This window comes from Salmo salar, unplaced genomic scaffold (assembly GCF_905237065.1).
Source record: "Salmo salar unplaced genomic scaffold, Ssal_v3.1, whole genome shotgun sequence".
NCBI classification, from domain to species: domain Eukaryota; kingdom Metazoa; phylum Chordata; class Actinopteri; order Salmoniformes; family Salmonidae; genus Salmo; species Salmo salar.
Window position 1 is genome coordinate 498 of NW_025549018.1, and position 10,074 is coordinate 10,571.

Here is a 10,074-nt window from a genome sequence, read left to right on the forward strand (position 1 = left end):
CATTACCATGTGATGGCTGTGGTAGCTTAACAGCAGAGCATATTTACTGTACAATCAAGGACAACTATGCCACTTTTAACATGTGGCTTGTTATTGTCAAGTATTTGGTGATGACCTACACAGTTTAGTGTAATTTTATGATTTCATGTCTGTCGACTGTTTAGTGGTGAGCAATACCGAGATTGTTTCTCTGTGACGTTTTCAAGTAGGATCCCTGAGATGACTAATACAATAAATGATTTTCAAGCGACCTATATCACCCGTCTGTAGTTTCCTTATCATCAATCAAATTCTATTGGTCACAGACACATGGTTAATCATATTGGACCTCCCTACGATATGTTGATCTGGTTGTCTTTGTCTAACACATGGAAATATTTTAAATAGATGCTGAAAAACCTACACTCTTAGAAAGGGGTTCCTAAAGGAGTTCTTGGTGTCCCCATAGGAGAACCTTTTTGTTTCCAGGTAGAACTCTTTTGGGTTCCATATAGAATCTTCCGTGGAAAGAGTTCTACCGGGAACCAAAAAGGGTTCTTCAAAAAGCGTCTCCTATGTGGACAGGCAAAGAACTGTTATTGGCTCTAGATAGCAATTTTTTTTTTCTTCCAAAGAATGTATATGATATTTATAGTCAGCTTACTCCAATTTTCTTCTGTTGTTCAAGGCTCAAACTCGGAGTCCATTCGGCAAAACCACTCCCACCATCACCAATGAAGTTGCTGCTCGCGGCCATTTTGCCCTTTCCAAATAACCTATGTTTTCGTAGTGAATTGCTTGTAAACTTCATACTTTTTATTTTAAAGTTCCAATAGGCCCACAGTGTTGTTGGATGGATGGTTGCTTGGACATTTACAGAGGCTGTATTTGGCTGTTATCGTTGAAAACACTTTATTTCAGATGCAGCCGGTTTAGCTACTTAGTTAGCTAGCATTGCTAACGTTAGCACCAAAAGATGCAGGCTGCGAAACTAGGATTCCATAGTGATTTGCCTGTAAATTTCATAAATGTTGTGTTAGAACAGGCCTACATGTTGTTTAAGACAGTCGCTAAGATGAAACACTGCCTTTATTGTTGCAAATACAATTATTTTGGATGTAGCAGTCGGGCTAGCTTGCATGCTAACTAGATACAGTAACTTATCTAGCATAGTTAGCATTTAAAATAAATTTTTTTGTGTAATGCAGTTGATTGGTGATAATGACATGAACATATATTGGGCATGACTTTCATGCAAGCATATGATTACAACCTAAAAGTAATGTGCAATGCACTCATAACTTATGACACAAGCAATATATTTAGAATAAGCTTTGTCTTGGCTTGCTAGCCAGCTATGCTTACTGCATGCAGCTAACTAAGCAGAGCATTGCATCATGGGAGGAGAATTACAGATCTTTCCAAAATGACAAAAACAAGGAATTGTGCAGTATGGCTAATAAACGCTAAAACATCAATGTGTAGCCAATCTTACAGTAGTGGATGTACACTAACAACATAATAACTGGTTATAAAGTTGCAGAGTTGTCCTGTTTAATGACTGGCCAGACCTGCCTAGGTGGTTTATATCAGATGTGGATTCATGCTGCATTCTGAAAGGCACACTATTACTTACCTTGGTCAAAAGTAGTGCACTATATAGGGAATAGGGTGCAATTTGGGATGTATCCTGGGTGTGTGGGTCAGAGGTCGACTTGGTAATCTTTCACATGTCAAGCATCCAGACTAAGGTGAGGTTAATGGGTGGGTTAGTTGACTCAGTGATAAGGTGGTGAAACGTCACACGTCATTGCATCTTATGGAAAGAGGAATTAAGCTGTAAAGAAAGAATCAGTGCTCTGCCTTGGAGAAAACAAGCTGTACTGTAGCCTCACCATGATGACGTGGTCTGCCTTTGTCTCAATGCAAGCAGTAACATGTACGTTATAGTTCATACTGTATATTCCCATCATAGCTCCACCTGTTCCCACACGGGTTTGATATTTACCTAGTGTGTGTGTGTGTGTGTGCCAAACATGGCACGTGTATTCTCTGTCTGTTGGGATTCCACCCTTCTTGGGATATTTATCTTGTACCAGGATCACTCAGTAGGAGACTGCTGTGGTTAACTGACATCCATCTTGTACCAGGATCACTCAGTAGGAGACTGCTGTGGTTAACTGAACTTGTTGACCTTAAGTCCTAGTGCTCTTCCTGGAAGTTCAGCTTTATAAATAGTACAGGGTGGCCAAGCTACCCTTCTCCTTGGGACATGGGAACTACCCATCAGCAAGGTTTTGATTCCAACCCTACGCTAACACACCTGATTTTACTTAGTCATTCATTAGCTAAATCAGGTGTTTTTGGTCGGAGCAAAAGCCTGCACAGATAACTATTTGAAAGGGGTTGATGGGGAAAAGTCTTATTGTGTTGAATCGGGATGGAAAACAACGTACAACTGATTTACACATCATATATAGTAGTCTGTATCTAAATCTGTCCTTCTCAACAGACTGATGATGAACACAGAGACGTCCATCCTAGCGACTAGTCTATATAAATCTGTCCTCAACAGACTGATGATGAACACAGAGACGTCCATCCTAGCGACTAGTCTATATAAATCTGTTCCTCAACAGACTGATGAGGAACACAGAGACGTCCATCCTAGTGACTAGTCTATATAAATCTGTCCTCAACAGACTGATGATGAACACAGAGACGTCCATCCTAGCGACTAGTCTATATAAATCTGTCCTCAACAGACTGATGAGGAACACAGAGACGTCCATCCTAGCGACTAGTCTATATAAATCTGTCCTCAAGACAGACTGATGAGGAACACAGAGACGTCCATCCAGTGACTATCATAACTGTCCTCAACAGACTGATGAGGAACACAGAGACGTCCATCCTAGTGACTAGTCTATATAAATCTGTTCCTCAACAGACTGATGAGGAACACAGAGACGTCCATCCTAGTGACTAGTCTATATAAATCTGTCCTCAACAGACTGATGAGGAACACAGAGGCGTCCATCCTAGCGACTAGTCTATATAAATCTGTCCTCAACAGACTGATGAGAACACAGAGACGTCCATCCTAGTGACTAGTCTATATAAATCTGTCCTCAACAGACTGATGAGGAACACAGAGACGTCCATCCTAGCGACTAGTCTATATAAATCTGTCCTCAACAGACTGATGAGGAACACAGAGACGTCCATCCTAGCGACTAGTCTATATAAATCTGTCCTCAACAGACTGATGAGAGACGTCCATCCTAGCGGCTAGTCTATATAAATCTGTCCTCAACAGACTGATGAGGAACACAGAGACGTCCATCCTAGCGACTAGTCTATATAAATCTGTCCTCAACCGACTGATGAGGAACACAGAGACGTCCATCCTAGTGACTAGTCTATATAAATCTGTCCTCAACAGACTGATGAGGAACACAGAGACGTCCATCCTAGCGACTAGTCTATATAAATCTGTCTCGTCAACAGACTGATGATGAACACAGAGACGTCCATCCTAGTGACTAGTCTATATAAATCTGTCCTCAACAGACTGATGATGCACAGAGACGTCCATCCTAGCGGCTAGTCTATATAAATCTGTCCTCAACAGACTGATGAGGAACACAGAGACGTCCATCCTAGCGACTAGTCTATATAAATCTGTCCTCAACAGACTGATGAGGAACACAGAGACGTCCATCCTAGTGACTAGTCTATATAAATCTGTCCTCAACAGACTGATGAGGAACACAGAGACGTCCATCCTAGCGACTAGTCTATATAAATCTGTCCTTCTCAACAGACTGATGATGAACACAGAGACGTCCATCCTAGCGACTAGTCTATATAAATCTGTCCTCAACAGACTGATGATGAACACAGAGACGTCCATCCTAGTGACTAGTCTATATAAATCTGTCCTCAACAGACTGATGAGGAACACAGAGACGTCCATCCTAGCGACTAGTCTATATAAATCTGTCCTCAACAGACTGATGAGGAACACAGAGACGTCCATCCTAGCGACTAGTCTATATAAATCTGTCCTCAACAGACTGATGATGAACACAGAGACGTCCATCCTAGCGACTCGGGAAGAAGAGGGTGAGACGTTTGAACGGACGCTGGTGGCCTCCGAGCTTGTTGATTGGCTGCTGGCGGAGGGAGAGATGGCGACCCGAGAGGAGGCGGAGCATCTTGGACGGAGGCTTCTAGAACACGGGATCATGCAGCATGGTGAGTGGAAGGAGCGTTTTCATCTGTTGGATTTTTTATAATATTTTTTTTTTGAGACATCCGAACTAACAAGGTCACGGTCAGTACCCCACCTGTCACACTGATGAAATGACATATCACTGAGTCCTGAGTAAGGTTAGTCCTGCAGTTTGGGAACCACTTCCCTAAGCGAATGTAATTATAGACCATTTTTGAAGAAGCAGTTATGAAAGATGAATCTTTGGCTCATGCTGTACTAGTGTAGTCTACTATTTATCCCTACCTGGTATTCACTGAGGATTTACATGGTAATATGGTCAAATGGTAGTTACACAATAATTACCTATCGTGGTAATAACATTTTGCACTGTTGTCAGTTGCTGCTTTAATTCTATGGCTCTGTAATTTCTAAGTTGACTTTGTTAGGTGAAAGAGGAGACTTGGAGTGTTGATGTTAACACATGGTGGGCAGTCACATTGGGTCCTCTCTTCCAAAGGGCATGCTGTAAGGATCCTATTTTAGTCAGGGAACACGGTGTCTTCTCTGGTCAGACAGGGATCAAGGGCATACTGGTATCATCATCACCCACTTGGATTGGATCTGTCCTGTTTTTATACACACACACACACACACATTTATTTTACTATCCTTGTTGGGACCAAACAATTGATTTCCATTCAAAATCGTATTTTTGATAACCTTAATTCTTAACCCTAATTGTAAACTTAACCCACTAGGCCTAAAATTTCCACACTTGTCCAAATGTTCCTTGTTTTACTGTCCTTGTGAGGATTTCTGGTCCCCACAAGGATGGTAAAACCAAACACACACACACACACACACACACACGTTTGAAAGTTTAGCAGAGACTTTACTTGGCTCCCAGTATTTCAGATTGACAGAAGATTGAGTTAACTTTGGAAATGTTTTCATCGCACAACCAGTTTCATAAAAAACACGTCACATTTATCTGCGAAACGCGTGCTTCGTGCCCCATGATCCTCAAATGACAGACACAGGGCTCTGGTCAAAACTAGTATAGGGAATAAGCTGCCATTTTAGGATGTGCCCTGGTCTGGCTCACATGACTGACTGAAAGGACTTGTGTTGTCACGGTGACATGACTGTTTGGTCACAGTAGATCATTATAGGATGTTAGTCTCTCTTTCGTCAGAGGTCAGCTGTGGTCTGGTTGCCAAGGTCAGGAGTGGGGAGGAACACGGTGAAAGGCTTCTCTTATCAGGCCTGGTGGAATTCCTCTCTGTATAGTAACAGGACAGTCATTGGAATTAGCCCGGTAGAACACTGAGGAGGTGAATCCATCTCCAATAGGCCCTTGACTCCACTAGGAGTTAAAAGGAGGAAGTCCCAGCAGTTACTCATGTACAGGGCATGACCACCTGCATGGCTACAGAGTGAATGTTCTGAGTCTGGTGACAGTAATGTTACTGTACTACTGCAGCTTAGGAGATGTTTTCCAGCTGAGTTTTCCAGCTGAGTTGTGCTGAGAGGTGGTTCCACTACGGGGTGAATCCCTGCTCAGAGACAGATGGACGTCATGCCTCTGGTCCCTGGCCAGGGGGTTCCAGACAGATCAGCTGCTCACCTCTGGACAACGGTGTGTGAACTGACCTACATTCATACATACAGCACACACAATCCTCGACCCAGATAACACACACAACACATACAGACACACACACACACCAATCACACATACAGCACACACAATCCGAACACCAATCACACATACAGCACACACAATCATCGACCAGATACACCAATCACACATACAGCACACACAATCATCGACCCAGATACACACACACACACACACACACACACACACCACCAATCACACATACAGCACACACACACACACACACCAATCACACATACAGCACACACAATCATCGACCCAGATACATGCATACACACATGCCCGGCATGCATGCATGCGTGCATACATACACACATACACACACCAATCACACATACAGCGCACACAATCCTCGACCCAGATACACGCACACACACGCACTACACTCATGTGACCAGAGACAGACCCACTACAGCAGGGTGTGCGCTGTTACTGAGCCAGTCAACCTCCTCTTTTCTACAGGATCACCTGTCTGCTATTACTGAACCAGTCAACCTCCTCTTTCTACAGGATCACCTGTTCTCTGTCTCATACTGAGCCAGTCAACCTCCTCTTTCTACAGGATCACGCTGTCTCTATTACTGAGCCAGTCAACCTCCTCTTTCTACAGGATCACCTGTCTCTATTACTGAGCCAGTCAACCTCCTCTTTCTACAGGATCACCTGTCTCTCTCTCTATTACTGAGCCAGTCAACCTCCTCTTTCTACAGGATCACCTGTCTCTATTACTGAACCAGTCAACCTCCTCTTTCTACAGGATCACCTGTCTCTCTGTCTCTATTACTGAGCCAGTCAACCTCCTCTTTCTACAGGATCACCTGTCTCTCTGTCTCTATTACTGAACCAGTCAACCTCCTCTTTCTACAGGATCACCTGTCTCTCTGTCTCTATTACTGAGCCAGTCAACCTCCTCTTTCTACAGGATCACCTGTCTCTCTGTCTCTATTACTGAGCCAGTCAACCTCCTCTTTCTACAGGATCACCTGTCTCTCTGTCTCTATTACTGAGCCAGTCAACCTCCTCTTTCTACAGGATCACCTGTCTCTCTGTCTCTATTACTGAGCCAGTCAACCTCCTCTTTCTACAGGATCACCTGTCTCTCTGTCTCTATTACTGAGCCAGTCAACCTCCTCTTTCTACAGGATCACCTGTCTCTCTATTACTGAGCCAGTCAACCTCCTCTTTCTACAGGATCACCTGTCTCTCTGTCTCTATTACTGAGCCAGTCAACCTCCTCTTTCTACAGGATCACGCTGTCTCTATTACTGAGCCAGTCAACCTCCTCTTTCTACAGGATCACCTGTCTCTCTGTCTCTATTACTGAGCCAGTCAACCTCCTCTTTCTACAGGATCACCTGTCTCTATTACTGAGCCAGTCAACCTCCTCTTTCTACAGGATCACCTGTCTCTCTGTCTCTATTACTGAGCCAGTCAACCTCCTCTTTCTACAGGATCACCTGTCTCTATTACTGAGCCAGTCAACCTCCTCTTTCTACAGGATCACCTGTCTCTATTACTGAGCCAGTCAACCTCCTCTTTCTACAGGATCACCTGTCTCTATTACTGAACCAGTCAACCTCCTCTTTCTACAGGATCACCTGTCTCTCTGTCTCTATTACTGAGCCAGTCAACCTCCTCTTCCTACAGGATCACCTGTCTCTCTGTCTCTATTACTGAACCAGTCAACCTCCTCTTTCTACAGGATCACCTGTCTCTCTGTCTCTATTACTGAGCCAGTCAACCTCCTCTTTCTACAGGATCACGCTCTGTCTCTATTACTGAGCCAGTCAACCTCCTCTTTCTACAGGATCACCTGTCTCTCTGTCTCTATTACTGAGCCAGTCAACCTCCTCTTTCTACAGGATCACCTGTCCTGTCTATTACTGAGCCAGTCAACCTCCTCTTTCTACAGGATCACCTGTCTCTATTACTGAGCCAGTCAACCTCCTCTTCCTACAGGATCACTGCTGTCTCTATTACTGAGCCAGTCAACCTCCTCTTTCTACAGGATCACCGCTGTCTCTATTACTGAGCCAGTCAACCTCCTCTTTCTACAGGATCACCTGTCTCTCGTCTCTATTACTGAGCCAGTCAACCTCCTCTTTCTACAGGATCACCGGTCTCTCTGTCTCTATTACTGAGCCAGTCAACCTCCTCTTTCTACAGGATCACCTGTCTCTCTGTCTCTATTACTGAGCCAGTCAACCTCCTCTTTCTACAGGATCACCTGTCTCTCTGTCTCTATTACTGAGCCAGTCAACCTCCTCTTTCTACAGGATCACCTGTCTCTATTACTGAGCCAGTCAACCTCCTCTTTCTACAGGATCACCTGTCTCTCTGTCTCTATTACTGAGCCAGTCAACCTCCTCTTTCTACAGGATCACCTGTCTCTCTGTCTCTATTACTGAGCCAGTCAACCTCCTCTTTCTACAGGATCACCTGTCTCTATTACTGAGCCAGTCAACCTCCTCTTTCTACAGGATCACCTGTCTCTCTGTCTCTATTACTGAACCAGTCAACCTCCTCTTTCTACAGGATCACCTGTCTCTCTCTCTATTACTGAACCAGTCAACCTCCTCTTTCTACAGGATCACCTGTCTCTCTGTCTCTATTACTGAGCCAGTCAACCTCCTCTTTCTACAGGATCACGCTCTGTCTCTATTACTGAGCCAGTCAACCTCCTCTTTCTACAGGATCACCTGTCTCTCTGTCTCTATTACTGAGCCAGTCAACCTCCTCTTTCTACAGGATCACCTGTCTCTCTGTCTCTATTACTGAGCCAGTCAACCTCCTCTTTCTACAGGATCACCTGTCTCTCTGTCTCTATTACTGAGCCAGTCAACCTCCTCTTTCTACAGGATCACCTGTCTCTATTACTGAGCCAGTCAACCTCCTCTTTCTACAGGATCACCTGTCTCTCTGTCTCTATTACTGAGCCAGTCAACCTCCTCTTTCTACAGGATCACCTGTCTCTCTGTCTCTATTACTGAGCCAGTCAACCTCCTCTTTCTACAGGATCACCTGTCTCTATTACTGAGCCAGTCAACCTCCTCTTCCTACAGGATCACCTGTCTCTATTACTGAGCCAGTCAACCTCCTCTTTCTACAGGATCACCTGTCTCTATTACTGAGCCAGTCAACCTCCTCTTCCTACAGGATCACCTCTCGCTCTCTCCATCTCTCTCTCTCTCCATCTCTCTCTGTGTTTCTGTGTCAATAAATGAATGCAGTGGTAGCTAGAAGGGCCATCTGCCGCACTGATTTAAAGCCTGCTGCCTCCCTTCCTCTCTCCCCCCGTCCCGTCTCCTCTCTCCCCCGTCTCCTCTGTCATCCCTCCATCCACTGCTCTAAAGCAACATGAGGCTTCCCTGACCACCCACAGGGTCTCCTCTCTCTCCTCTCTCCCCCTCTCCTCTGTCATCCCTCCATCCACTGCTCTAAAGCAACACGAGGCTTCCCTGACCACCCACAGGGTCTCCTCTCTCTCCTCTCTCCCCCTCTCCTCTGTCATCCCTCCATCCACTGCTCTACAGCACTGATCCAGTGTATTAAAGCAGCGTGAGGCTACCCTGACCACCCACAGGGTCGTGGACTCATTACACAGACGGCATCTGTAACAGGAGCTACAGAGTGGAGACATGGGTGATATGTGTACAGTACTTCAGTCCTGCATCCTGCCCACGCACTACTGCAGTAGGGAAGACCAGCATCAACCCTCTTAAGATATTTCATATTTTATGCCTTTGAGAGCTTGAGGGCTGTTAGGTTCATACTTCCTTGGTTGACCACAACCTCAACACCGTGTCACTGTAGTGGACTGTATGGTAAAAACACAGGGCTTTTCTATGGCTAGTTGGAGAGCTTTTCTCTAGTCAGTCTGAAGGAGTTGTAGATGTATTGCTGTAAAGACTGCAGCCTGTCGTGTAGTCGAAGAGGCTCAACAGAACTTCATCTGAGCGTTCAGACTCTATGTGAAAGAGTCTGAAGGAATTCCTAGGATAGGATAAAGTAATCCTTCTAACCCCCCTTAAAAGATTTAGATGCACTATTGTAAAGTGGTTGTTCCACTGGATATCATAAGGTGAATGCACCAATTTGTAAGTCGCTCTGGATAAGAGCGTCTGCTAAATGACTTAAATGTAAATGAAGTCGGAGGGAAGCATTTAACAATGCCACCTCCTCTCTGCCCTCCTCT

At 44.8% G+C, this 10,074-nt stretch overlaps 1 long non-coding RNA gene across 2 annotated transcripts; it reads right to left on the minus strand.

The window, feature by feature from the left end:
• Positions 1-6,495: 6,495 nt before the first annotated feature.
• LOC123735061 (uncharacterized) lies at positions 6,496-8,815 on the minus strand. 2 transcript variants are annotated; one of them, XR_006765237.1, is made up of 4 exons: positions 8,791-8,815; positions 7,261-7,336; positions 6,596-6,731; positions 6,496-6,550 (listed from the first exon to the last, which is right to left on the minus strand). It is a non-coding gene; the product is annotated as an uncharacterized lncRNA (long non-coding RNA). The 2 variants fall into 2 exon arrangements; XR_006765236.1 differs by lacking the exons at positions 6,496-6,550; positions 6,596-6,731; positions 8,791-8,815 and adding exons at positions 7,173-7,187; positions 7,588-7,609 and having other exon boundaries at positions 7,235-7,336.
• Positions 8,816-10,074: the final 1,259 nt, after the last annotated feature.